This window comes from Astyanax mexicanus, chromosome 6 (assembly GCF_023375975.1).
Source record: "Astyanax mexicanus isolate ESR-SI-001 chromosome 6, AstMex3_surface, whole genome shotgun sequence".
In the NCBI taxonomy this organism is placed as follows: Eukaryota; Metazoa; Chordata; class Actinopteri; order Characiformes; family Acestrorhamphidae; genus Astyanax; species Astyanax mexicanus.
The window spans coordinates 21,750,303-21,775,346 of NC_064413.1; the positions used below are offsets into that span (position 1 = coordinate 21,750,303).

General features: G+C 38.7%; 1 protein-coding gene and 1 long non-coding RNA gene across 9 annotated transcripts in view; both read right to left on the reverse strand.

The window, feature by feature from the left end:
* adgrb1a (adhesion G protein-coupled receptor B1a) overlaps positions 1-25,044 on the reverse strand; it is a 212,807-nt gene that overhangs the window by 129,931 nt on the left and 57,832 nt on the right. The gene's annotated exons all lie outside the window — the stretch shown is intronic.
* Positions 11,261-14,076, reverse strand: LOC125802404 (uncharacterized). Its single transcript, XR_007439531.1, has 3 exons — positions 13,802-14,076; positions 12,793-12,863; positions 11,261-12,063 (listed from the first exon to the last, which is right to left on the reverse strand). It is a non-coding gene; the product is annotated as an uncharacterized LOC125802404 (long non-coding RNA).

Sequence of the window (25,044 nt, forward strand, 5' to 3'; positions counted from 1 at the left end):
GCACTCACACAATCGCATCCCATCGATTAATCTCACTCCAGGGGCAGGAAGCACGGCTTAGGTTCAGCTCCCATCTACCACATACACACTACACAGCTCAGACTTACTACACACTACACAGCTCAAACCTAATACACACTAAACAGATCAAAAGTTATACACACTACACAGCTCAGACTTACTACACACTACACAGCTCAAACCTAATACACACTAAACAGATCAAAAGTTATACACACTACACAGCTCAGACTTATATACACTACACATCTTAGACTTACACACTACACAGCTCTGACTAAATACACACTACACAGCTCAGACTTATACACACTACACAACTCAAACTTAATACACACTACTCAGCTTAAATTTACCAAATACAAAGCTTAGACCTAATATAAACTACACAGCTCAGACTTATATGTGTTGTTAGTTTGATCTGTGTAGAGTGTATAGAGTTTGATCTGTGTAGTGTGTATTAATTTTGATCTGTGTAGTGTGTAAGTCTGAGCTGTGTAGTGTTTTAGGTCAGATCTGTGTAGCGTATATAAGTCTGATCCCTGTAGTGTATACACACTACACAGCTTAGATCAAATACACACCAGCTCAAATTTAATATACACTACACAGCTCAGACTTCCCCACTACACAGCTCAGACCTAATACACACTATACAGCTCAAACATCCCCACTACACAGCTCAGACTTAACACACACTACACAGCTCAAACATCCCCACTACACAGCTCAGACTTAACACACACTACACAGCTCAAACATCCCCACTACACAGCTCAGACAAAATACACACTACACAGCTCAGACCTAATACACACTATACAGCTCAGACTTCCCCATTACACAGCTCAGACTTGGTACACACTATACAGCTCAAATTTAATATACAATACACAGCTCAGACTTAATACACACTACACAGCTCAGACTTACTACACACTACACAGCTCAAACTTAATGCATATTACACAGCTCAGACTAATATACACAACACAGCTCAAACTTAATACACACTAAACAGATCAGACGTAATACACACTACACAGCTTAAACTTACCAAATACACAGCTTAATATACACTACACAGCTCAGACTTAAATGTGTATTAAGTTTGATCTGTGTAGCGTGTATTAATTTTGATCTGTGTAGAGTGTATACAGTTTGATCTGTGTAGTGTGTATTAATTTTGATCTGTGTAGTGTATATAATTCTGAGCTGCGTAGTGTGTAAGTCTGAGCTGTGTAGTGTGTATTAATTCTAAACTGTGTAGTGTGTATTAGGTCAGAGATGTGTAGTGTATATAAGTCTGAGCTGAGTAGTGTGTAAGTCTAAGCTGTGTAGTGTGTATTAGGTCAGAGCTGTGTAGTGTATATAAGTCTGAGCTGTGTAGTGTGTAAGTCTGAGCTGTGTAGTGTGTATTAGGTCAGATCTGTGTAGCGTATATAAGTCTGATCCCTGTAGTGTATACACACTACACAGCTTAGATCAAATACACACCAGCTCAAATTTAATATACACTACACAGCTCAGACTTCCCCACTACACAGCTCAGACCTAATACACACTATACAGCTCAAACATCCCCACTACACAGCTCAGACCTAATACACACTATACAGCTCAAACATCCCCACTACACAGCTCAGACTTAACACACACTACACAGCTCAAACATCCCCACTACACAGCTCAGACCTAATACACACTATACAGCTCAAACATCCCCACTACACAGCTCAGACTTAACACACACTACACAGCTCAAACAAAATACACACTACACAGCTCAGACCTAATACACACTATACAGCTCAAACATCCCCACTACACAGCTCAGACTTAACACACACTACACAGCTCAAACATCCCCACTACTAGGGTTGTCACGATACCAAAATTTTGACTTCGATACTGATACCAACTGTAGTATCACGATTCTCGATACCAAAACGATACTTGGAAGTAAAAAAACAATAAAAATATCTGAACATAAAATGTTTATTTTTGACTGAACTGGATTGAAAACTGAACAATCGGTGCAAACGTTTTTATTCTATAATGAAACATTTGAACAAAAAACAAGTTTCGTTATTATAACCTTAACTATAACATAATTAACTACTTCCACTTCCTAAAAACTAAAACTAAAACCAGAGGTAACGGTAGCCTGACTATGTGAACCTGATGGGTGGGCAGAAGTTAAGTTCTGAATAAGGAAAATAAAGAGACAGAAGAACATTACAATGTTATGTTCATTTTGTCCACAGATTTGCGATGGAAACGCGAAAACGTGAACATCTTAAGTTCATGTTTCACAGCCAATGGGATAATGGAGAAATAGAGAAAACCACGGGTCCAAAACAAAACTCCTGCACACTCCTCTCCGTGTTAACGTGATTTACTAGCAGTCGCTAGTAAATCTTAGTAAAGCTACAGACAGAGTGTATCTTGACTAACTCCACTAACCTGTCGACTTCTCAGCTCTTTGTAGAGATCAGGGTGCTTGTCTGCTAAATGAATGAGCGAAATATGATCAGAATTATGTTAAATAACACTGTAACATAGAAGCATAGAACTATTATTTAATTAAAATGATTTTTAAGAACAGCTAAACACAGTGCTGCAGGTCAAACGCGGAGGCGTTCACGTGCGAGAGAGAGAGAAACAGAGAGAGAGACACAGCGAGAGTGAGAGAGAGAGAGATTTGCGTGTTCTGATGTGAGCTACTCACAGGTAAAGGTTCTCTTTTATCTCCTCGTGCTCATATTCTAGTCCCACACATAATTCTGCAGCTCCCTCAGTGTTTTCTGTCGTATTTTGCGGCTAGCGCGAGCGCTTACAACGAACACCGCGGACCGCGAGGTGCCGCCGCGCTTGTGCCGAATCCGCTACTGAATCTGACTCCCGCTTCGCGGACAGAATCGGCACAACACCCCCCGCTGTACAACTGCGGGAGTGAAAACAGCGCTAATAAATAAAGTAGTTTAGTTTCACTTTCAGTTTTCGTTATTTTCGTTATTTTATTTAAAAATAAAAATATAAATAAAAAACAGATGCCTACATCTCAGACTATTTTCCCACACTTCACTCCTCGCGCCCGTTTTGTCCACAAGTCGCGGACGAGAGACATCTGTTATTTTAGCCGTCGCCATTCTACACTCGCTGCTGCTCTGCTGGCTTGCGCGTGAATCGATTCATTTGTTCAGAACACTAAGTTTGAATCCTGCCACACCGACTGCTGCGGTGTGAATCAGTTTTCTTATGAACTGAATCAAATCGCGCCTACTAATTTGACTCATTTGAAGCTAGTGACAGGGCTATATACAGTATCGAAAGCATCGAACGCTAAAGAACCGAATCGTTTGTGATGACGTAGTATCGAAAAAGAATCGAACCTTCGGTACACCGTGCAACTCTACCCACTACACAGCTCAGACTTAACACACACTACACAGCTCAAACAAAATACACACTACACAGCGCAGACTTAACACACACTATACAGCTCAAACATCCCCACTACACAGCTCAGACTTAACACACACTACACAGCTCAAACATCCCCACTACACAGCTCAAACTTGGTACACACTATACAGCTCAAATTTAATATACAAAACACAGCTCAGACTTAATACACACTACACAGCTCAAACTTAATGCATATTACACAGCTCAGACTAATATACACAACACAGCTCAAACTTAATACACACTAAACAGATCAGATGTAATACACACTACACAGCTTAAACTTACCAAATACACAGCTTAATATACACTACACAGCTCAGACTTAAATGTGTATTAAGTTTGATCTGTGTAGCGTGTATTCATTTTGATCTGTGTAGAGTGTATAAAGTTTGATCTGTGTAGTGTATATAATTCTGAGCTGTGTCGTGTTTAAGTCTGAGCTGTGTAGTGTGTATTAATTCTAAGCTGTGTAATGTGTATTAGGTCAGAGATGTGTAGTGTATATAAGTCTGAGCTGTGTAGTGTGTATTAATTCTAAACTGTGTAGTGTGTATTAGGTCAGAGATGTGTAGTGTATATAAGTCTGAGCTGAGTAGTGTGTAAGTCTAAGCTGTGTAGTGTGTATTAGGTCAGAGCTGTCCCCAACTACTAGGTCAAACATCCCCACTACACAGCTCAAACTTGGTACACACTATACAGCTCAAATTTAATATACAATACACAGCTCAGACTTAATACACACTACACAGCTCAGACTCATACACTACACAGTTTAGACTAATATACACTACACAGCTCAGACTTAATACACACTACACAGCTCAGACTAATACACACTACACAGCTCAGACTTAAAACACACTCGACAGATCAAACTTAATACACACTGCACAGCTCAGACTTATTGCATACTACACAGCTCAAACAAAATACACACTATACAGCTAAGATTTAATACACACTACACAGCTCAGATTTACACACTACACAGCTCAGACGTAATACACACTACACAGGTCAAATACAATACACAATAAACAGCTCAAACCTACACATTACACAACTTACACACACTACACAGGTCAAATGTATACCCTTCTCATCTCACTTACACACTACACAGTTCAGATTTAACACAAAGCTCAGACTTAATAAACACTACACAGGTGAAACTTTATAAACACTAAACAGGTGAAACTTAATAAACACTACACACTTTAAACTTACCCCTCAACTTCCTTCAAAACTTTCTTACACACTTTTCCAGACACCTCATACTTTGTCCTCTTCTTCACCCTGAATCAATCCTAACTAATTTGTCTTATCAGCGGCACATTCAGAAACTCCCTTTTACTGTAATTTTCTGTAAAACTCCTTCATGAATTATTCAGTGCAGGCGGATTTCAGTGAAAGGTATTTGGAAATTAAGCTGTAAATCTGCATAAGGGGGCTATCAGTGGTGCAGTTTTCCAGAGGTAAGACCACCAGAGTGGTGGTGTGAGTAGGGCTGTGATCCTGAAATACTTTCAGAAAACTAAATGTAACCAAAATTACAACTTTGTTGTGCTTCTGTGCTGAAATGGGGGATATAACTTTATAAGAACAGTTTTGATAAGATGTTTTTTTTTCTTGCATAATAGTTGAAAACCAGATTTCTGCTCTATAATTACATTATTCAAACCTACAGTCTAGTCAGAATATGTGGTATGTGGCTGCTTCAGAGTGGAACTCCACCTAATCTCAGCCTTTATTCTTCATCTACACAGCAGAGCAGCTAAACGCTACACTGCACATTTCACTGCAGCATAGGGGTTCCTTCATCTCACAGTACATAAATATTAGCCTACTGTGTTATAAAGACTGAAAAACAACTTAGAGATAAATAAAAAAAAACAGGCAACAAACGGCAACAAGTTTCATGGTGTCAACAAGTTTTCAGATGGCCCTAGCTTGTTTGAAACATGACAATACATACAGCTCTGGAAAAAATGAAGAGACCACTTCAGTTTCTGAATCAGTTTCTCTGATCTTGCAATTTATAAGTAAACGTTTGAGTAAAATTAACATTGTCGTTTTATTCTATAAACTAATGGCCGAAATGTCTGAAATACCAAAAAAAAAAACATACAGAGTTAATTACATTATTCAAACCTACAGTCTAGTCAGAATATGATGAACTCCTCTTTGTCATCTTCTAGTTCTGCTTCTAGTCCTTTATTGGTGGCCCACACTATGCTGCTCACAGAATGCTGTTGGCTGGACATTTCTGATTGGTGGACTGTTCTCAGAGCAACATTGAGGTGTTTCAAAACTCCAGCAGCACTGCTGTATCTCATCCAGTCATACCAGCACAACAAAAGTAGGATAATAAAGTATGCAGAGAAATAAAATGACTACAATCTATAATTATAGCAAAAAAAATGCTTTAATTTGCTCAGTGGAGCTGAAATAGCAAAAAAAAATCAGCAATTGTAAAATGCCATTTATATTTCATGTACCTTTTAGGTTAAATGTGCTCTGAAATGTCCTTGGAATTTTCTGTTACGCGGGAGACGGAGGGATGGACGTAAGTGCAATATATTATTTATTAAACAAACAAGATAAAATAAAACAGTAAACAAAACACGGGTAACGCAAAAAACTTACAAAGAACAAGGCAAGGATAAATCAAACTAAGAAACTCAGACTAAGAAACTAAGACTAGGATACATACGGGCAGCAAGGATACATACGGACTAAGGATACAAAGGATACAAAGGATACAAAGGATACAAAAGACTCGACACTGAACATTCAAACAGGGGGGCTTAAATACAGGAGGAGAGTGAGAAACACCTGGGCTTGGATGACGAGGGGGCGGGGTTACAGACAGGACACAGGTGAGAACACTAATAGCTAGGGCAGGGCTGGGGCGGAGCTATGGTGGAGACAGGTACAAAAACAACAACACAAGCACATGGCTGGGAACACTTGACAGGAAAACAGAGGGGCAGGAGCACAAGAGACCAAACGAGGGAGAAACAGAAGACAGACATGGGCTAAGGTGTTACATTTTCTTTGCAATAGCTGAATAATGACTGCTTGATATTTGGTACTTTAGGTGTTTCTAAACAAAAATTATGCCAAAATAGAACTGTAATACAGTCCAATTCCAAACCTCCAAAACTGTTCAGTAACAGCCTTGAATCTTGATTAGTTTGCACCCACTTGGGTCCACTAGAGAAAGCTCCAGAAAAGGCTGAAGAGGTGATAAAAAACAACAGCAACTTTGGAAGAATATGGTGTTGTTGATGCTGGAGAGCAGCATTTCACCACCAGATTTTCTGTCTATTTTTGGGAACACTGATTGCTTTGTGAACAAGATTTTTTCCAGAAAATTGTGAGGGGTTGGGAGGCTCAAACTCATTAGGTGATAAAGTAAAAAACAACAATTACAACCCTTGTCAGTCCTGACGTTGTCAGGCTGCCTGCCATGAACTCTGATACTCACACTAAAGACTCCAACTCCCAGCATTCACTTACACTAGACCTTCCAGGCTTTGCTGATCACATGCTGCTACGGCGTTCTAACTTGCCGAGCATCTGATTGCCCACACCTGATCCTGTTTGTATAAAAACCCCTATGTTTCTGTTCCTCATTGCCTGGTATTGAATCTAGATTCTAGCTCTTCTACTTCCCGTTTCTTTTTGTTTGTTGCTTTTTTGTTTTTGACCCATTTTTGGATTTTTGACTACTAGTACTTTTCGCCTAGCCCTCCTCTTGTTTGGATCTCCCATTTCTGTCCCATGTTTACTATTGCTGCCATTTTGTTACTCTGACTATCCCTTTGAGTCTTATCTTATTTATTAATAAACTGTGTTTGGTCTGTCCAGCATGACAACACTAATTATACATCAGACAAGAGCTGTTGGAGAAATATTAGTCCTAAGCTATACACAACTTATTTTATACACACTTGTACATGTGAAAACTCACACCAAATATGCCCTATTACAAGTCTACTAAAGTCTAAATTGATGCTGAGACGTGTAACTACATAGTCAGTAGTTGTTACACTGTTATTACATAGGGTTTTAATGTTTAACTACACACTTATTACAGACACTTATTTTAAAGCAGGACCATATTTTCTTGTCTAGCTAGTATTTTTTGTTTGTTTTCAAGCTCCTATCAACAACTCTTCTCAAAAAAACTTGTCTCAAAGTCTGAGTCATTGCCATCAGCTGCCAGAGCCCCGAGAGAGCACAATTGGTTTTGCTCTTTCTGGGTGGGTAGATGGCGCTCTCTCTCCTCATCACTTTAAAGGGTGATGTGGATCAGCACAAGGCATGAACTGTTGTATCCAATGAATTGAGGACCTGCGCTTTCCTCCAAATGAACTGTGATGCTACTCGGTAATGCTGCATCACCAGCAGCACTTTGAAAAGAGGCGGTGGCTGAATTCACATGTATCAGAGGAGGCATGTGCTAGTCTTGCCCTCCTGGTGTGTTAGGGCATCACTATTGATAGGGGGAGTCCTAATGAGTGGGTTGGGGAAATGGCCTTGTAAATTGGGGAGAAAATGAAAATACAAGTGGGAATAAGCAGATTTTTTTCCTAGAAGTTTATTTTCTTGTAAACCCCAAAAAAAATAAAAAATCACTTTTCGACTGAGGTCATGAGCGAGTAGTTTATAAAACGCACCGGGTAAACATTCATCAAGAGCGCTGAGGTGGAATATTAATGAGAATGGAGGCGAAGAGATAAAAAGTATGATAGCAATAAAAACAGGTATTTTGGTGGAGCATTCTTTGGTTGCAGGGGTGGGTCAGCCACAGCGACATTTCAATTTCGAAGATGGATGCCTCTCCTCAGCAGAAATGAAAAGGAAAAATCAGCTGAAAATCAAAAGCACCTTCACTAAAGGGATCAGACTGGTCTCCTACGTTCCACGGGCCAGAGATGAGTAGCAAAATAACAGGCTTTTCTTATTTTTCTCCACACACATCGATCTTCAGCAGAGTAATACTTGCCGATAAGAACCCCCCACACAAACACACACACACACTTTAATACATCCTCTTTAGCTCTCAGAACATGCATTCGTATTTGTGCACCAACTTCTGTTAGGGTGAGGAGCAGAATGGCTGCTTCAGAGTGGAACTCAGTCCTGGCTGATTTCCACCTAATCTCAGCCTTTATTCTTCATCTACACAGCAGAGCAGCTAAACGCTACACTGCACATTTCACTGCAGCATAGGGGTTCCTTCATCTCACAGTACATAAATATTAGCCTACTGTGTTATAAAGACTGAAAAACAACTTAAAGAGATAAATAAAAAAAAACAGGCAACAAACGGCAACAAGTTTCATGGTGTCAACAAGTTTTCAGATGGCCCTAGCTTGTTTGAAACATGACAATACATACAGCTCTGGAAAAAATTAGGAGACCACTTCAGTTTCTGAATCAGTTTCTCTGATCTTGCAATTTATAAGTAAACGTTTGAGTAAAATTAACATTGTCGTTTTATTCTATAAACTAATGGCCGAAATGTCTGAAATACCAAAAAAAAAAAACATACAGAGTTTTCAGACCTCAAACAATGCAAAAAATATAAAGTTCATATTCATTAAGTCTTAAGAGTTTAGAAATCACCATTTGGTAGAATAACCCTGGTTTTTAATCACAGTTTTCATGCATCTTGGCATGTTCTCCTCCACCAGTCTTACACACTGCTTTTGGATAACTTTATGCCTTTACTCCTGGTGCAAATATTCAAGCAGTTCAGTTTGGTTTGATGGCTTGTGATCACCCATCTTCCTCTTGATTATATTCCAGAGGTTTTCAATTTGGTAAAATCAAAGAAACTCATAATTTTTAAGTGATGTCATATTTTTTTGTCCAGAGTTGTATTTCAGAACATAAACATATTTTAAGTGGCCTTATTATAAAACAGAATTTCTTTAAAATCTTTAAACAGAAGATTTAAGAGGTAATGTATGCAAATATGGATCCAGTTTTACAATGTATTCTTTACTCCCTAGTCCATTTAGTATGTATGGAAATTAGGTGAGTCAAAATTGATATTGAGCCCATATTGTCAAACTAGTCAAAATTAACATTGACACGTGTGCAATTACTTAATCTGTACGACCATAAAAATATAACTGAAGCTCAAGAAAAAAATAATAAATGGGGGCTTTACTGCCACATATAGCAAAATTATATAAATCAAGAAGAAAAAAAAAATTATGAAGATTTTTTATCAATAATAATGATTTAATTCCTCCAGCTAATGTCTGTTTAGAAAGCAAGGACTTCTGCTGGCTGCTAGAAGGAAATGAGTTCTGAGTTCTGAGCACAGTGAAAAATGAGTCACTACAGAAAGTTTCCTTGAGAAAACAGCATGTGAGGTGGGCATATAACATACATTCATACATAATATAATGTACACAGCATACACCTACACATGTAAAGGTCAGCAGCAACAAAGACGTGCACAGAAATCAACACTAGTGGATAAACCAGTTATTTTGTTATTATACATTGAGTTGCCAGTTGCTTTAAGTATAAACAGCTCTGAAAAAAGAGACCACTTAAACATGATGATAATCAAAAGGAAGATGGATGATCACAAGCCATCAAAGCAAGCTGAACTGCTTGAATTTTTGCATCAGTAGTGACATAAAGCTATCCAAAAGCAGTGTGTAAGACTGGTGGAGGAGAACATGAAACCAATATGCATGAAAACTGTGATTAAAAACCAGGGTTACTCCACCAAATATTGAGGAGCAGGCTACAGGCTGATAATAATTTATCTCTAAAAAAGGAAATAGCGATTAGGAGCTAATGCTAATGCTAATACTGCTCCAGTCTTAGTGCTGAAGAACTAAACTGATGAATTTTGGGGGAAATAAAATACTTTAGGTGCACCTTACTGTGAGAAAAATATGGTATATACACAATTTACAGCTGGAGAAACTACTTACTGCTACTTACTGAATACTAGGTGAATTTGCCTGAATGCCTGAATTTTTAAAGACAATGGGTCTGTCCCAAAACCTAGGGAGCTCTCTACATAGGCACTGACTACGTAGACAGCTGTTTAACTAGACAGCGTTCTAACCGCCATCCAGCCTTATAAGACACATTATTGGGACTCTCTAGTTAGGCAGCGACTGCGTCACGACCTGGCCCCGCCCACAGCATGCTCCCACTGTTTACTTACCTCAGCCGCGGGAACCACCTCATCTCCCTACCGGCATTATGGACGAACCTCTTGCTGTTTTTACTACAATTTTAATCGTTTTTGCACTGGAGGAAGAGCGACAGAGACGTGAGAGTCGACATGCTGCTGCCAGATGCCGAAATTTAAGAAGAAGAGCGCTTATTTCTGCCCTTGAACAGGTAAGATCGTCTCAAAAAAAATTTCCTCTTATACTCTGAGATAAAAAAAATCCACTATTAATACCCCCCCCCCATTAGTTCATTGTAAAAACAATGGTATTTTAACAACAATTAATTAAGTTTTTATTATTATTATTATTATTATTATTATTATTATTATTATTATTATTATTATTAATAATAATAATGTACAGAACACCTACATAGTTTATTTAATACATTAATATTGATTAAATAATAATCAAGCTGATACAATTAATTGAAAATTGTGGGGGGGGGGAGTTTATATGCAGACAGACAAATGCTGTCTTTTAAGCATGAAAGGTTTGTTCAAATATGCATTTTATTTTATGCTAACTTCAAACTGATACAACTATACACATGCAGACAATTAATTTATTAACAATGAATCAATCAATCAATAAATAAATACATAAATAAATAGAACCTGTGTGAACAGTTAATTTTCAAAACAGATAAGTGATATTAAACACTAAGGAGCAAATCACTTTTCTGTTTTGCAAAAGAACTGTACACACTAACTAACTAAATAAATAAATTTCTCCCTCTTGCAGGGAGAAAGACCTACAAGATACTGTGCTCTGAAAAGTTATCCGGCACCCAAAACCTGGAGAACTGCAGAGCATCTCTGATGACTTTGTGAGGCTGGGAATCCATGCGGCTTCCACTAGTGGGTGCCATGTGCGAATCAAAGCCCCTGGAGAACCTGATGCACAGTGCTACAGAAACTGGAAGCTCTACCCCTGCAATTTCAGGCTGTCTGTGACCACCAGGCAAAGTTTCTTGATGTTTTTATTGGCTTTCCTGGCTCAGTACATGATGCACGGGTGCTCTGTTACAGCACTTTGTATCGGCAGGCCACTTTCCCACCCAGAGGCTACATGATACTTGGTGATGGTGGGTCCCCATGTATCTCTCAGCCCATAGCCCTCATCACTCCATTCAAGAAGCCTGTCAGAGGAGAAGAGAGGGTGGCCTTCAACAGGCATCATGCAAGGGCACGTTCTACAATTGAACGTGGTTTTGGGATGCTGAAGACCAGATGGAGGTCAATTTTCCTGCATTCTCAAGAAGTGAACCGAAGGTTTGTGCCAGAGGTGATTGCTGCCTGTGTCACTCTGCACAACATCTGCATGGGAGCGGGAGATGTTGTTCAGCCTGAGGAGGAAGCAGATGAAGATGAGGAAGCTGATGTGCAGGAAGAAGACATCACAGCTGTCAGTGGCCACCAATTACGGGAGCAACTTTGTGTCAACATTGCTGGTGTCCAGTGATTTTATTAAACTGGAAACAAATAGATCAGTTTGGTTTTCATTAAATGTTAAATTTGCACTGCCAATATTGTGTAAATATTGTACATGCATCATTCATGTTTGTTTAATGCTCTAGTTTAAAATGTCTTATTTCATTGTCTTATTTTGTGCTACTTTAAACCAGTTCACTTGTTCTACTCACTGTTAATATTAGTCTTGTTCTGTTAGTGTGGTTAGAATAAACAATACAAACAATATAACTGAAGTATGAATTTCAGTGTTATTATGAACAACCTATTAAGTAAGTTTATATCAGTATAGAATACCTATAAGGCATGCACTAGTTTTCCATGACTGCTTTAAAAACACACAAATGCCAGTTCTCAACTTTAAAAAAAAAAACGACAACTTTATTGTAAAACATGCATAAATTAATCTCAGTTCATTTTGTTAACTAGCTTTTCTAGGAGGTTATACAAGCGCTCTGACCGCTCCTGCTCTGCTCTCTTCTCTCTCCCCCTCAATTATACTTTAACAATAATTTACATATCTATACTACACTCAAATCAATACATAAAAATCAATAAAATACATAAATCATTCTACACAATTTCAGGTTCATCTTTGAACTTACATTGTATTTATTTTTTAAGTTGTCCCATTTCTTTTACTTTGTCCGCAAGCCCCAATTCCAGAAGAACAGTCCTGTCAAAGAACAAACAAAAACAAATTATGGCATTAAGATGCTTTATAGTTGAGGAAAATAACACCATTTTAACTTCAGTGATCTACACAAAGGCTTCGATTTAAGTGTAATCAAACATTTTGCAAAATCTACCTACATTTTTTAATTAGTTTAGAAAGATGCCTAAATGCATGAATGTATAACTTAAGCAATTATTAGCTTAATATTAGCTTAGATATGCTGTAACTGGCAATGCATTAGTTACGTATTAACTAGTTTTCTAAAGCGGGTTTTCTATCAACTTATTTGCCACAAACCTATTGTTTTATTATTGTAATCATAAGCCATTAGCTAGCTGGTTGGATTAATGTATCAAAGTGTAAAAGCTGCATCATTTAAGATGGAATAGAATAAGAATATATTATCGTCAAATAACTAACTAGTTTAGCTTAAATAAGCTCTTAATTCCAAGCTGAGAGAGCTGAGTTTTTCTCCCCAGTGAAGAGCCTCTCTTTCTCTATGCGAGCCTTTATAAAGGCTTCTATTGCTGATCTGCTCCCTAAAAGAGTGCAAGTAATTTGTATATCTGAACACTGGCTATCACGTTAAACAGCCCACATACAGATCGTATAAACCCGACAGGTCTAACTAACTATACAGAAAGGGTTAACAGAGTTAACTAATAAAATATTATGGCGACTGATAAAAAAAGCGCTGAATATCGCCAGTCAGGCTACTTAGCTATTGAGCTAACAGGCTAGTTAGCATCAGCCCATCTAAAACAATGCACTGGCGCTTCAAAACCCGCTAGCATAAATGCTAACACCTCGATATATAAAAAACTGGAAAACGGCCACCAACTAACCAAAACTACAAATAAAACGCTAGTTTATGTTATTTTATGCCAAGAAAACTCATGAAACACCACACTTACGCTATAAAAACTTAAATAACTTACATTTAAAAATGACTTCGGCGCTGGCCGATCCACTTCCGTCCGCCATGATGGAAGAAGTTGAGCTACGCTGTGCTGCCCCGCGCTGCATCATGGGATTGCCTTACCGGCTGAGGAAGGGTCTAATGCTCTCTTATTACAGGGTCAGAATAAGGTATCTTAGTAGACAGCATTTTAAGGTATCTAAGAATTGGGACAGCCTACTTCTCGGGAACGCGCATCCAATGACGTAAGATGCTGTCTATGTAGAGAGCTCCCTAGGTTTTGGGACAGACCCATAGAGTATTCTCACTTGTCTTTTTATATATTACTAGCAGTTCATTGTCCACCGCTGAGAAGCGTTGAACACATCCAGGTAGCTGCACTGTTGAAAAATCAATGTGCCAAAGCACCTAGCTCTTAGTGATATGCTAATAGGTTTACTTCATGTTACACCCAACACAAACCCATGATTAATTAAGAGAATTACTACATGGTAATTATATATGGTTTTTATAATCTGAGATATATGGTTTTTATAATCTGATATTCAAAGTTTGAACGCTAGGTGTCAGAAACGGGCCAAAGAGTCTTAAAACGGAGAGAATGCGCATTTCTAGTGCAGAAAAACGGCGCCAAAGAGTCTAAAAGCAGAGAAAGTGCGCATTTCTAGCTCAGAAAACGGGCCAAAAAGTCTAAAAGCGGAGAGGGTGCGCATTTCTAGCGCAGAAAAACAGAGTAAAAGAGTCTAAACGCAGAGAGAGTGCACATTTCTAGCGCAGAAAATGGGCCAAAGAGTCTAAAAGTGGCAGAAAATGGGCCAAAGAGTCTAAAAGCGGAGAGAGTGCGCAGTTGTAGCGCAGAAAAACGGGCAAATGAGTCTAAAAGTTGCCGTAATTAAGGAATTTAATATTAAAAGACATCATGAAATGAAACATCAATTTGAAAAATCTTAGTTTACACAACACTGTCAAAGATAAAGATAATAAGTCAAGTAAAATGGTGTGTAAATGAAAGTAAGCAGGAAAAAAAGTATTATTTAAAGTGGTATATTTCATTATTTGTTTTATTACAGAGTGTGGCCTGTGACTTCAAATATATTTCTCCTTCTGGCCCCCAACAAAAAAAGTTTGAACACCCCTGCATTAATACATAATACTGAGCAGTCTTGATGTTTGGTACGGCACGCAGTATGGAAACACAGCACCAGCACGCTGGAAACAGTTCACACAGTGAGGAAGAAAGAGGTGTGTTGAGGTGAGACTCACTGCCGGGAGACCCACCTTCTCCCTTCTGATTTATCACGCATGACTTGCACAGCCAATCAGACGCGCTCCATTTACTTCCACACTGAAAACGCACCTAATCCAGGCATCATTGTGGAACCCACGGTGGCAGGAATCCAAATGACTTCAAAATCAGCAGCAGCAGCAGCAGCAGCAGAGACAGTGAGCTGAGCAGCTGCAGGAGTGTGTGTGAGTTAAAGAGAGAGGCAGTCAGGCAGTCTGAGATAATAACACAAAGAAGGGCAAAGTCATCTGATGTGCTGTCCCTCAGTCTGCAAGGAGCCCTGCTAAAGCATTTATTTATTTATTTATTTATTTATTTATTTGTTTGTTTGTTTGTTTTATTAGATTGGATTAGTTCCCCCAGATTCTGTATGTGTCCACTACTACAGGATTGGCTGATTTTTAATACAGTGGGTTTAATACAGATTTATTTTTGTTTTTCTTTTGCTTTTGCATTTTTTTCATACTCACATCTTTCAGATTATCAGATAATCTTGAATATCAGACACAGATTACCTGAGTAAATATAAAAAGCACTTTTTGAATGAGAATTTTATTTAGTAACAAAAAAAAAAAATCAAAGCATTTTGTAAAAAGCTGTTTGCCCCCATAAATTAACTGTGATTATGAATGAATGAATAAAGTTACATAGCGCCAATTTACACGTTTTACACACAACCATTTAAATTTGGTCATCTATCAGTCTGTAAAAGGTTACAAAGTAATTTTTAAGGCTCTGGGACTACAGCGGACCACACTGAGAGCTAATATTTACAAATGGAGAAAACATGGAACACTGGTGGACCTGTCCTGACCAAAATTATTCCAGAGGGCATGGACAACTCATTCAGGAGGTCACACAAAAACCCAAACAACATTTAAAGAACTGCAGGCAAAACTAATTTGTCTCAGTTAAGGTCAGTGTTAATGATTTAATAATAAGATGGAGACTGGTAGAAAATAGCATCCGTATATTTTTTCGACTGACGCAACAAAAATGAAACTTTTTGAAAGGTGTGCCCCAACTTCCTGCAACTGGTTTGAATGTGGTTGAACCATCTACAAAGCTGATCCAGATGAAGAGCACCTCTTTTGGTTGTGATAAACTGTGGTTCGTGGCCCTTTTCACACCTGAGAACTCTAATGGTCTGGACCAAAGACCACACAAGGTAGGTATGAAAGCCCCCTGACACACCACCACCATGTCAGTCTTATTGGTGCCACTGTCCATTGAAGAAGAGCGTAAAAGAGCGAAAGAAGCCCAAGGGATTTTGACTACTACTCTAATAAGACACAATCTGGGCTACAGTAAACTCAACACACATTTTTTACTCCACTAATGGATTTGTTTCCAAGGTTTATGGTGTAAAAATACTTTTCGCAGGGAGGTCTACTGAAATACACTTATAGACTTAAATGGTGGTACTTTCTGATGTTTAATTGTCCTGTTCTCAGGACAAACCAGATGCTCGCAGATGTAAAACCAGCAAACAGGTTTATTTTCGAAGGGTAATCCAAAAGAGTGGTCAAAAAAGCAAGGCCATGTCAAAAATACACAAAAGGCAAAAACAAGCACATAGGAATCAGGCAGAGAATAGGTCAAAAATCAGGCAAAAAAAATAAAACAAGCTAAATTCAGTAATCACAGCAAAGGGGGAAATCCAAAGAGTAAATCCAAACACAGAAGAAGGATGTAAAGCACAAAAGTTAAACACAGTAATAAACACTTAGTATGCTTTAACAAACTTAAAGCAATATTTCACAAGGAGCAAGTGAGACAAGTTTTTTGGATACAATCGGAGTTAGCACCCGAACATCCCTTTCAGACAGCTTCCTCTTGCATCCACAGTTAATACTGTTGGATGTGGTTGGTCCTTCTTGGTGGTATGCTGACATTACCCTGGATACCATTGCTCTTGATACATCACAAAGACTTGCTGTCTCGGTCACAGATGTGCCAGCAAGACGTGCACCAACAAGTTGTCCTCTTTTGAACTCTGGTATGTCACCCATAATGTTGTGTGCATTGCAGTATTTTGAGCAAAACTGTGCTCTTACCCTGCTAATTGAACCTTCACACTCTGCTCTTACTGGTGCAATAATGTGCAATTAATGAAGATTGGACACCAGGCTTTAACCATGAAACCTCCCACACTAAAATGACAGGGGGAGCTGTCCAAGGTTGGCTGAAGAGGGGCATGTGACTGTGGTGTGGGAGGGAGTGGGATTCTGGGTATTGCAGTCCATTGAAGAAGAATTAAATCCAGAAAGTCTGACATCAATTGATCAGACAGGACTTTTAACAGGACCATAATGCACCAGTGCATACACAGTGTCTCGCAGTTAAGTCTGCGTGTGTTCCTATGGAAACCAGTAGGGCTGTGTTTATGTGTTGCAGGGGAGGGAGAGTACATTAGACTACATGTCCTACAGGGGCCACTCATACAGCCTTTCTGTTTAACTGAAGAGTTTTAACAGATGAATAACCTCAGATCCCGGTGTACTATGCCTTCAGCTCTCTCTCTCTTTCTCTCTCTCTTTTCTCTCTCTCTCTCTCTTTCTTTCTCTCTCTCTCTGCTCTAGACTGTGGGTCAGAGCTGTGACTCTGACTCACAACATACAGAGGTCACAGGCTGGCGGTTTTGCCCACCTCAAATCATTCTCTCTCTCTCTTTCTCTCTCTCTCAATCTCTCTTTCTCTCTCTCTCTCTCTCTCTCTCTCACACAGACTCACACACATGCATAACATAGCAGAGTTGGGATGCAGTCTGTGTTAGAGAGGGGAGGGGACATGTGTTTACTAATGAGCTTCTCTCCAGGACTCTCCAGGGCCTATTTGGTAGGACTCAATGCTGCCTCGAGTGCTGTATGTGTGTGTGTGTGTGTGTGTGTGCTCACCTCTGATTGTCAATCCTTGGATAGAGAGAGCGAGAGAACCCTTTAGGAGAAGCGAGAGAGATTTATACTCTGACAGACACAAAGACAATCCGTCTTCATTCAGCCGTTCACCGGCACTGAGGACATGCTGGTGCAGGAGCTCCTCAGCCTGGCTTTTAATCACGCTCAGACACAGCCTCTCAACTACACTCCAACCAGCGCATACTAGAGGAAGCTAGTCGTATTACATCCACGCAGTACGTGTGTGCAACACACACATACACACACCTTTATATGTGCAGTTAGAGCTGGGTGAAATGGCCCCCCCTCCAAAAAAAAAATCTTTGATTTAAAAAAAAAATCAGATTTACTTTTTGACCATTTTTTTTATCATCTTTATTTGATTAAAGACATGGCTTCCTCCGTGGTGTCTTTCCATCAACTCCATGAATTCTAGTTTAATGTTTTCCTAATTGTAGATTTGTCAACAAAAATGTTAGCAGGTGCCAGAGATTTCTATAAGTCTTAAACTGACACTCTAGGATTCTTCCTCACCTCATTGATCATTCTGCGCTGTGCTCTTACACTCATCTTTACAGGATTTTACCATGCCTAGGGAGAGCAGCAGCAACAGTGCTGAACTTTCTCCATTTGTAGTTCGTATGTCTTACCGTGGACACACAAACATCAAGGCTTTTAGAGATACTCTGAGAGCTCTTTTTTGTGCGAGGCATGAGTCACATCAAGCAATGCTTCTTAAGAATCCTGGCTCCAATTAGCTCTTAGAAAAGTCATTAGCCTAGGGGTTCACATACTTTTTTTTTACGCTGCACTGTGAATGTTAATATGTTGTGTTCAATAAATATATCAAATCAAATCAAATTTATTTGTATAGCGCTTTTTACAACAGGTGTTGGCACAAAGCAGCTTTACAGAAACATGATTACAGGACAAAGAATCAGGCAAAACATTAAACATAGAAAATACAGAATACAGAACCCCCAGTGAGCGCGGAGGCAAGTAAAAACTCCCTCAGAGCTGCAGGAGGAGGAAGAAACCTTGGGAGGACCAAGACTCACATTAAAGGGGGGGACCATCCTACCACTGGTCAAATGGCTTTTAAATTAATTTTAAAAATGCATACATATGATTATGATTATGGTATTATTTAAAGCAGACTGTGTTTGTCTATTGTTGTTGTGACACATTTAATGACCAATTTATACAGAAATACAAGTAATCCCAAAGGGTTCACATACTTTTCTTGCAACTGTACCCTTTGCAATTCTTCCCGTTACTTCTACCAGCAGTCACATCATCAAAAAACACTAGTGACCCTGTTATTTTAGCAGGCATGCATTGTTAAGGAAACAAAAGAGTATATAATCAAGTTGTAAAGGTCTAATTTCTAAGTTTTTTCTTTTCTTAAGACTCCAAAAGTGTTGAGCCTGCATCTTAGGATGATCCAATCATGATACACAATTGAACTGTGCACTATAAATCGCTAAAATAGAGCATACAATCTCCCTACAAACTGATTTCGCAACTTTACAGTCCTAATGAGTGGGTTTGGTAATTGCCATAAAATGTGGATAAAATTAGAAATGCATTATTTATAATTTAAAGAAAAAAGAAAGAGAGCAAAATAGAAAGTAAGTTGTAAGTAATGAGCAGCAATCATAGTTCTGTACAGAGCTCCACACGCACAAATATACAGACACATTATCCTCCAGTCACAGAAGAGCGATGAGCTGCAACACCGAAAAGGACAAGTGAAGAAGTTAAAGTTCCCTTTTCTGCTCCTCTGAAGACTATTTATGTCTGAAAATTAATAGCTTTTTTAATAACGCGCCCAAAACACACACACATGCCAACACACTCACTGCTACACACCACCCCAACACACACCCCACCTGTGGTGTTTTTTTATTATCGGATGTAAAGAAGCGGCAGTAAAAGCGCTTAATTAAAACATGAATTTTTAATCAACCCTGCAGGCTCCGAGGCAGGCCAGAGAGATAGCAGGTTAGCACTGGAGCTTCTTCAGCTTTTCGGAAAGAAAGATAGAGAGAAAGACAGAGAAAGAGAAAGAGAGTGAGAGAGAGAGAGAGAGAGAGAGAGAGAGAGAGAAGGCTGGTCAGGAGCTGTCTGTCCACAAGAAATATAAGCACTGTATTCCTCCATCTCTCAGCAGCACTGAGTGCATGTGTCTGTCTAAACTGCCCACTGAATGCCCCTAGTGGCTGAACACACACACACATACACACACACACTGCACACACTCACACAGAGCACAAACACACACACACACACGGTGCCCTTGCTACCATTTTCTGCCACCTACACTGAAATGGCTCAACATTTGTGTGTGTTTTTATGTGGGTGTGTGTTTGAGGGGGAGAGCCAAATGCTAAAGCTAGCTTGAGCATTCACACCACTTAGCTTTATCATAGACTATTAGAGTCATATAAATTTCCTAAACAAACGATTCACAGTCAACCGAACATTTTTACACAGTCAACCCAACATTTTCACACAGTCAACCCAACATTTTCACAAAGCAATCCAACGATTCACAGAGTCAGCTCAACATTTTCACACAGTCAACCCAACGATTCACAGAGTCGACCCAACATTTTTACAGAGCCAACCCAACGATTCACAGAGTCGACGCAACATTTTCACAGAGTCAACCAAATGATTCACAGAGCCAATGCAGTATTTTCACTGAGTCAACCCAACAATTTACAGAGCCAACCAAACATTTTCACAGAGCCAACCCAACCTTTTTACAGAGCCAACCCAAAATTTTCACACAGTGAACCCAACATTTTCCCAATCAACCCAACATTTTCACAGTCAACCCAATGATTTGCAAAGCCAACCCAACATTTTAACAGAGTCAACGCAACATTTTCACAGAGACAACCCAACATTTTCACACAGTTAACCAATGATTCAAAGGATCAACACAACGATTCACAGAGCCAACCCAACATTTTTACAGAGCCAACCCAACATTTTCACACAGTTAACCAATGATTCGAAGAGCCAATCCAACATTTTCATGGAGTTAACCCAACATTTTTACAGAGCCAACCCAACATTTTCACAAAGAAATCCTGCATTTTCTCAGAGTCAACCCAACATTTTCACAGAGCCAACCCAACATTTTTACACAGTCAACAAAACGATTCACAGAGTCAACTCAATGGTTTACAGAGTCAACTCGATGATTCACAGCTTCAACTCAACATTTTCACAAAGCGAACCTAACATTTTCACAGAGTCAACCCAACATTTTCACAGAGCCAACCCAACATTTTCACAGTCAACCACACATTCTCACAGTCAACCGAACATTTTAATGGAGTCAATCCAACATTTTCACACAGTCAACCCAACATTTTCACAAAGCAATCCAACGAGTCACAGAGTCAGCTCAACATTTTCACAGAGCCAACCCAACCTTTTTACAGAGCCAACCCAAAATTTTCACAAAGTCAACCCAACATTTTCACAGAGCCAACCCAACATTTTCACAGTCAACCCAGCGATTCACAGAGTCAACCCAACCTTTTCACACAGTGAACCCAACATTTTCCCAATCAACCCAACATTTTCACAGTCAACCCAATGATTTGCAAAACCAACCCAACATTTTAACAGAGTCAACCCAACATTTTCACAGAGACAACCCAACATTTTCACACAGTTAACCAATGATTCAAAGGATCAACACAACGATTCACAGAGCCAACCCAACATTTTTACAGAGCCAACCCAACATTTTCACACAGTTAACCAATGATTCAAAGAGCCAATCCAACATTTTCATGGAGTTAACCCAACATTTTTACAGAGCCAACCCAACATTTTCACAAAGAAATCCTGCATTTTCTCAGAGTCAACCCAACATTTTCACAGAGCCAACCCAACATTTTTACACAGTCAACAAAACGATTCACAGAGTCAACTCAATGGTTTACAGAGTCAACTCGATGATTCACAGCTTCAACTCAACATTTTCACAAAGCGAACCTAACATTTTCACAGAGTCAACCCAACATTTTCACAGAGCCAACCCAACATTTTCACAGTCAACCACACATTCTCACAGTCAACCGAACATTTTAATGGAGTCAACCCAACATTTTCACACAGTCAACCCAACATTTTCACAAAGCAATCCAACGAGTCACAGAGTCAGCTCAACATTTTCACAGAGTCAACCCAACGATTCACAGAGTCGACCCAACATTTTTACAGAGCCAACCCAACGATTCACAGAGTCGACGCAACATTTTTACAGAGCCAACCCAACGATTCACAGAGTCGACGCAACATTTTCACAGAGTCAACCAAATGATTCACAGAGCCAATGCAGCATTTTCACTGAGTCAACCCAACATTTTCACAGAGCCAACCCAACCTTTTTACAGAGCCAACCCAAAATTTTCACACAGTCAACCCAACATTTTCACAGAGCCAACCCAACATTTTCACAGTCAACCCAGCGATTCACAGAGTCAACCCAACCTTTTCACAACCCAATGATTTGCAAAGCCAACCCAACATTTTAACAGAGTCAACGCAACATTTTCACAGAGACAACCCAACATTTTCTCACAGTTAACCAATGATTCAAAGGATCAACACAACGATTCACAGAGCCAACCCAACATTTTTTCAGAGCCAACCCAACATTTTCACACAGTTAACCAATGATTCAAAGAACATTTTCATGGAGTTAACCCAACATTTTTACAGAGCCAACCCAACATTTTCACAAAGAAATCCTGCATTTTCTCAGAGTCAACCCAACATTTTCACAGAGCCAACCCAACATTTTTACACAGTCAACAAAACGATTCACAGAGTCAACTCAATGGTTTACAGAGTCAACTCGATGATTCACAGCTTCAACTCAACATTTTCACAAAGCGAACCTAACATTTTCACAGAGTCAACCCAACATTTTCACAGAGCCAACCCAACATTTTCACAGTCAACCACACATTCTCACAGTCAACCGAACATTTTAATGGAGTCAACCCAACATTTTCACAGAGCCAACGCAACATTTTCACAAAGCAACCCTACATTTTCTCAGAGTCAACCCAACATTTTCTCAGTCAACCTAACATTTTCTCAGAGTCAACGCAACATTTTCACAAAGCAACCCAACATTTTCACAGAGCCAACCCAACATTTTCGAAGAGTCAACCCAATATTTTTACAGAGCCATCCAAAATTTTTTACAGAGCCAGCACAACATTTTCACAGAGCCAACCCAACATTTTCACAGGAACCAACCCAACATTTTTTACAGAGCCATCCAACATTTTTTACAGAGCCAGCACAACATTTTCACACAGTCAACCCAACGATTCACAGAGGCAACCCAATGATTCACAGAGCCGAGCCAACCCAACATTTTCACCGAGCCAAACCAACATTTTCACAGAGTCAACCCAACATTTTCACAGAGCCAACCCAACATTTTCACAGAGTCAATCCAACATTTTTACAGAGCCAACCCAACGATTCACAGAGCCAATGCAGCATTTTTTTAGAGTCAACCCAATGATTCACAGAGCCAACCCAACGATTCACAGAGCCAACCCAACATTTTCACAGAGCCAAACCAACATTTTCACAGAGCCATCCAACATTTTTTACAGAGCCAGCACAACATTTTCACACAGTCAACCCAACATTTTCACAAAGCAACCCAACATTTTTACAAAGCAACCCAGCATTTTCTCGGAGTCAAACCAATATTTTCTCAGAGTCAAACCAACATTGTCACAGAGCCAACCCAACATTTTCACACAGTTAACCCAACGATTCACAGAGCCAATGCAGCATTTTTACAGAGTTAACCCAATGGTTCACAGAGCAAAGCAAACATTTTCACAAAGCCAACGCAACATTTGCACAGAGTCAAACCAACAATTCACAGAGCCAACCCAACATTTTCACACAGTTAACCCAACGATTCACAGAGCCAATGCAACATTTTTACAGAGTCAACCCAACGATTCACACATAATGCACAACAAGGATAAGTATCTTTGGGAACAGACAACATAAATATGGTAAGTAAGGGAGAGGCCACACCCCATATATAAGGAATGAATATATATATATATATATATATATATATATATATGGAATATGTAATATGTAAGGATATGTAAAGGGTATAACATATATTCACAAAAAAGTAATTGCTGCTGGCTAGCTAGATAGGTAGGTGGGTGATTCTCATGAAGACCTTCACATTAACATAAAAAAGTTTTTCACCTCATTGCAGCATTTTTTCAAGTTGAGAAGCTAAAATAGAATGTGTATTTTACTATATTGATTATTTTTTCATATAATTCTTTTTTAAAAAAGAATTTTATTATCATTTGAATCTTATATGATCCAGAATAATTCTCATTACCGTTACAGTAAATGACGAAGCTAGATCAACGGTTCAAAACATTTTTTGATGATTAATTTCATATTTCCACAACATATTCCATCAACTTAACAGCACAGTCCTTGACAATTACTTTGATCTTTTTTATTTACTTATTTATAGTTAAGCAACTCTCATTACCGATACAACATTTGTAAAATATATTTTAATTTTTTAATTAATGGAAATGATTTTAGAATATGTTTGATCAAAAACTCATGTGGACAAGAGGTGAGGGATATACTATAATAAAATGAAGAAAAGTTATGATAAGATGTGAAACATTAAAAAAAAATTAACATTTTAGATCCATAACGGTAATGAGAACACAATAAAATGGTAATGAGAATAAATGTAACGGTAATGAAACTTAGTTAAGGCAATTGTGTAACAAAACATGGAACCAGAAAAACAAGCAAATTTCAAGAAACTCTAGCCTTGGCTGCTGCCTTTTTGCATTCAATATATATACATATATATACATATATACATTAACACTAAATATATATATATATATATATATATATATATATATATATATATATATATATATATATATATATATATATATATAATTACCATAAATGATATATATATATATATATATATATATATATATATATATATATAGT